This window comes from Corvus kubaryi, unplaced genomic scaffold (genome assembly GCF_017639235.1).
Source record: "Corvus kubaryi isolate FWS band 111438036 unplaced genomic scaffold, C.kubaryi_AGA036_p1.0 134, whole genome shotgun sequence".
Classification (NCBI taxonomy): domain Eukaryota; kingdom Metazoa; phylum Chordata; class Aves; order Passeriformes; family Corvidae; genus Corvus; species Corvus kubaryi.
Genome location: NW_024580668.1, coordinates 2,368,500 through 2,373,203, shown reverse-complemented (window position 1 = coordinate 2,373,203; position 4,704 = coordinate 2,368,500). Strand labels below are relative to the sequence as shown.

Below are 4,704 nucleotides of genomic sequence, written 5' to 3'. Positions count from 1 at the left end.
AAAATCGTGGCAAAACATCTCCCAGAAATCAGGCTAAAGGTGTCTTCTGTCTATGAAATTATCCTGCATTCTCCACCGGCACGCAGACCTAAAAATAAGAGGAAGAGCCACTTGTTCTGCTGGCCCAGATGTGATTTCTTGCAGGTGATAAAACCTCTCTCTGCCACAGCAACCTTTTCTCATTATTTAGGTAAGCACAGCCCTGCGCTGCCCAGAGAAAACAACGAGGAAACATGTGAGAAAAGAGGATTTTTAGAAGGCGTTTATACCAAAATCTAACTAAAACACACACACAACTTCTAGTACCTCACAGGAAAATCCTGCACACAGGTAGCACGTTAAATACCAGTTATCTCTTTGCCAAAACTTCCTGGTACTGCTGCACTGAAAATCCAGGCTGAAGGGGAAATTTCTCTTATTTTCAGGTGCAAAATCAGCTCTCCCACCACCTCTCTTTTTTTTTATAAATATACAAGGAGATATTAATGGAACAAAGACATTTGGGAGTATTTTCATAGGAAAAGAGAGCCTTTCAAAACACAGATTTTTGTTAAATCTGTGGGAACAAAATACATAAAACAATGTTTGGGTGCAGTTTCCCTCTTATTCCTTTTGTGAATGTTCTACAATTATTACAGTTAATAAATCCTATTAAGGGCGGGTTTATTCCCCATCAACATCTGGGAGCACTTGGATATCAGACAATCCTGCCTAGAAACCTTCAACTTTTGCTGCCAGGCTCCAGTTTCTCTTTTGGAGGTGAAATTGTGCAAAATCTGTTTAATTCGGTGGGAGAGGCAAAGAAAGGAAGGGTGAACTTTAAAAACTCGTTGTCAGTTTAAGAAAGAGATGAAAGGATGGCAGAGAAGTGCTGGAAGGCACCCAGGCTGTGCTTTGAAACACAACCAGTAACAGCAGCAGGCCAGTTTGCAGGAATTGAGGGGAATAAAAGAGTGGGCCTGGATTTCTGCCTTGGCCCTTGATGCATCTTAAATACACCACCAGAAAAAAATCATTTTGTCAGACACTCCTCATGCCAGGCAGACAATGGGAAATGCAGAGAAACCTCAGAAAAATTTTGAACATTGGAACTTCCACCACGAGGACAACAAAATGAACCCGTATTTCAGAAAGGTTCAGCCACATCTTTCAGGTATTTTTTCCAAAAGAAACCCATTTTTTCTCTCCCAAGGTTTGCAGCTTGTTTCCATTATCACTTTGTGGAGATATTTTAAATATAGAACTCTAAAAACACAACCTTTCAGAACCTCTGCACTGCCTTTTCTCCAAAGAGCAACTTGGACATGGAAAAAGTGAAATTTCTCTGTATTTGTTGACCAGTAACAGAAAATCAAGCAGAGATGATAGTACACAATAAACTCAAATTATGCAGGCAACACAAAGGCTCTGTTAACCCACAGTTCTCTCTGTGAACTTCCAGAAACGTTTTATAAATACAATATCCACACCAAAAGGAGAAGGGATTGCATCTTCATTGCGAAGGCAAATTATTCCTCTCACCCACCCTCACTTTCCTGAGGTGTTCTCCCTCTAATCAGCATTTCTGGATGGTTTTCTGGATGTGTTTCATCTTCTTAAGAAGTTGTGGTGCACCACATTTATCATTTACAGGTGACTCACATTGACTCTGTGCTCAACTGCTGCAATGCTCTCACATTTTGGGGGGGATTTGGGCAGGGATTTAAACTTTAGTAAAGTAAAATTTAAGCTAAAAGCATAAGAAAGAGATTTATTTATGTGTAAATGAAGCAGATCTAAGCCTAGAATCTTAAATAATGTCCTGCTGATGTTGAGGAATAAACATATAATGTTTAATATGATCTATTTATTCTACAGGCGGGTTTAAATGCAAAGTGCTCATTTTCAGGCACTTGGAGGTTTGACAGTCACAAAGCTACAAAAGAAAGAAATAAAAAGTGCAGTAGAAATTCTCTGTTATTCTGATAGATGGTAAAATCTGCTGGAGTTATTTGAATTGCACAAGAGGCTGGGGAGCAATAAAATGGGCTTGCAAGGGGATTGTGTAATGAAGTCCATAGGGGGTGGGAAGACAGAAAAATATATTAACATAAAAAGAATAATTAGGAAGGCAAGGCCTTAATTCAATAACTTTTGGATTTTAGAATATACTTCATTTTGCATAGTAAGAGTCAGCTTTTTTAGTGAGCTTCAACAGAAAGTATCCAAGAGCATCAAAGTTTACTTCTTTTTAGCGGTGAAGAAAATAGGATATTAGAAATAAAAACAAGGAATTGTACTTCCTAAAGCCTTTTATGATTGCACAGAACTTGGAATACCTATTTTAGGCCATTGGAACATTTAGATGTTCTTACATTGCTTGTCAAACACCAGTGAACAAATTGATTTCTAATAGAGTAGGAAGGTTCTGGAACAACTTCCCGGCAGAATTAGTGGGGACAGGAAACCCAGCTGAGTTTTAAAACTGATCACAATATTTTTCTGAACACAATTACTTTGTGTGACAGGGAAATTATTGATTATGCAAAGGTTGCTTTAGGTGCAGTGGGTCCAGATTTTCTCCCTCACTTTTCTGAAAGATTATTTTTATATCATTCTTATTCCTTGATGCAAGCAAACAATAGGGCACAAAAAAGACCAAAGGCACCTTTTGGTGCTCACACCTCATCCCCAAACCCACAAAGCACCTGCAGCTCTGGAATGGCAGCTCCATCCTCAGAAATAGCTGGGAACAGGAGCCCAACTGAACCTCTGCACAAACCACTCAACTGGAGCGGCTCAAACAACAAAACTCCCACCGGGAACTGAAAAGTCTTGGAGCTGAACGTGCCCAGCTGGGATTTGGTTCAGACACATTCTCAAGAGAAAGGCAAACTCAACAGAACTGGATGAGAAGCCCAGGCCTGGCTGCGTGGTTTGGTTCCAGACAGCTCAAATGTCTCATTCTTTCTCCATGTCAGTATTCCCAAGGCTCCTTCTCTTGATTAGCCACTCTGCAAATATATACATAAAATATAAAAAAAGGAGAAGGACACTTTAATGTCCTTTCCCTCCCTCAAATTCACAGTTTTGCCCCGGCAGCAGAACACTGAGCTCTTCCTTCCTTCTGAGAGAGGAGGTGGCGGAGACAGCAAAGGAGAGGCCACAGCCCCAGGGCCACCTGAGCCACCTCATCCAGGTGCTCCCACCACTGCTGGTGCAGCACAACCCCTCTCACATCCCAAAAATCACCAGCTAACCCTGGCTATGATGCTTCCCAAGCATCCAGAACACTTCCAGGTAACTGCATTAAGCAGACATCATTAAACAGCACTCTAATTAGCAGGCTGATTAAGACAAGAGCCTGCCCAGCTTTCAAGGCAGAATTGTAACTGAAAGCAGAGGCGCCCTGAGCACTGACAGTATTTACAGCCCCTTTTGTTCCCAGCCCGTTAATCACCCTCCCAGGGTAGGGAGTTTAAGACCAAATTGGCAATACTATAATTTCAATAAAGCTTTAGGAAGAAAATAACTGTTTCTTTTTCAGAATGTACAGATCCGCCCTCAGCCGCGCTGCAGAAGCGCTTTCGGATTCAATTCTAAGCCTGAAACTGTAACAATACATCTTATGATGAACTGCCAAACACAGGGATCCTGCTGCCAAAGAAATCTCCAGCCCTACAAAGTCCTCCAGGACTGGCTCCTGCTCCACCTCGGAGTTTTTCATCACATGCTGCCTAAGGCCCAGTTCCTCAGGAACTTTCCCCACCTCTCTCCTCCACCTCCTCCCTTCCAACCCCATTGCTCAGTTATTTGTTAAACCATTTCTGTCAAGATAATTGGACTTTCCAGAGCCTGATGCACCGATTTAAGGTGAGAGGGACATACTTGCTTTCTCACACTGAGCCACTGAATCAATTCTCCTCCTGGCAGCCTCCCTCTAATAAAAATATTTTTCTCCCCTCCCACTTAAAAGCTCATAAATACCTCTTTGGAGAAGAAAGTCTCTGACCTTTGGGGCTTGCAGCTGCATCTCTGTGAGTGAGAAAATGAGCTCCCCAAAAGCAGCAGTTTTTGGAGAGATGAAGTGTGTATTTAAACAAGTTTGCCTTCAGCATTCCCTTGCCTATTTTTCCTTCTTTACCCTTTGTTTTTGCCTCTCTCTGCTCCCCTTTCTCCTGCCCAGAGCTGTTTGGAACAGAGGTGAAAACTCCAAAAGCAAAAGTTCTTTTCTTCCCCCTAAACACAAATATCTGCTAATGACACTGGGAATTATTTCTACTTCATGGCCGTGGGAGGGTCCCCACCCTGCCTGCACCAATTAAAATCTGCTGTTGTAATTAAGCTCAGTGTTCACTTCCAATGGGATGAGCAAAATGAACAAAGGTTGTAGCTCCCTGTCAAGTTCATATCCAAAACTGAGGCAAACTCCTCAAGACAAAAATTTATCTAGAAGGGAAAAGAGGATGTAAAAGTTTCTTTCTTTGCATGGCACAGTCTCTCAAAACCTCAAACTTTTCTCTGCCAAAGCATCTCTAGTTTTTGATGATTTCCTAACATATTTCTTAAGTTATTCTTTGCTGAAATTATTGTTTTTTTCTATTCTTGATGGGAAAACAATTCTTTGTTCCTTTTCTGTTCAGAGATCAGTGGCTTTCTGGTGGGTAGCTCTAAGGTGGTATTTGCTGGAAAAGTAGAACGAGTAGTTAAGGAATTCTACTGACA

The 4,704-nt window shown here is 41.5% G+C and overlaps 1 long non-coding RNA gene across 1 annotated transcript; it reads right to left on the bottom strand.

The window, feature by feature from the left end:
* Positions 1 to 2,122: 2,122 nt before the first annotated feature.
* On the bottom strand, positions 2,123 to 4,204 carry LOC121671850. The gene is made up of 2 exons (XR_006018639.1): positions 3,967 to 4,204; positions 2,123 to 2,993 (listed from the first exon to the last, which is right to left on the bottom strand). It is a non-coding gene; the product is annotated as an uncharacterized LOC121671850 (long non-coding RNA).
* Between the last annotated feature and the right edge of the window lie 500 nt (positions 4,205 to 4,704).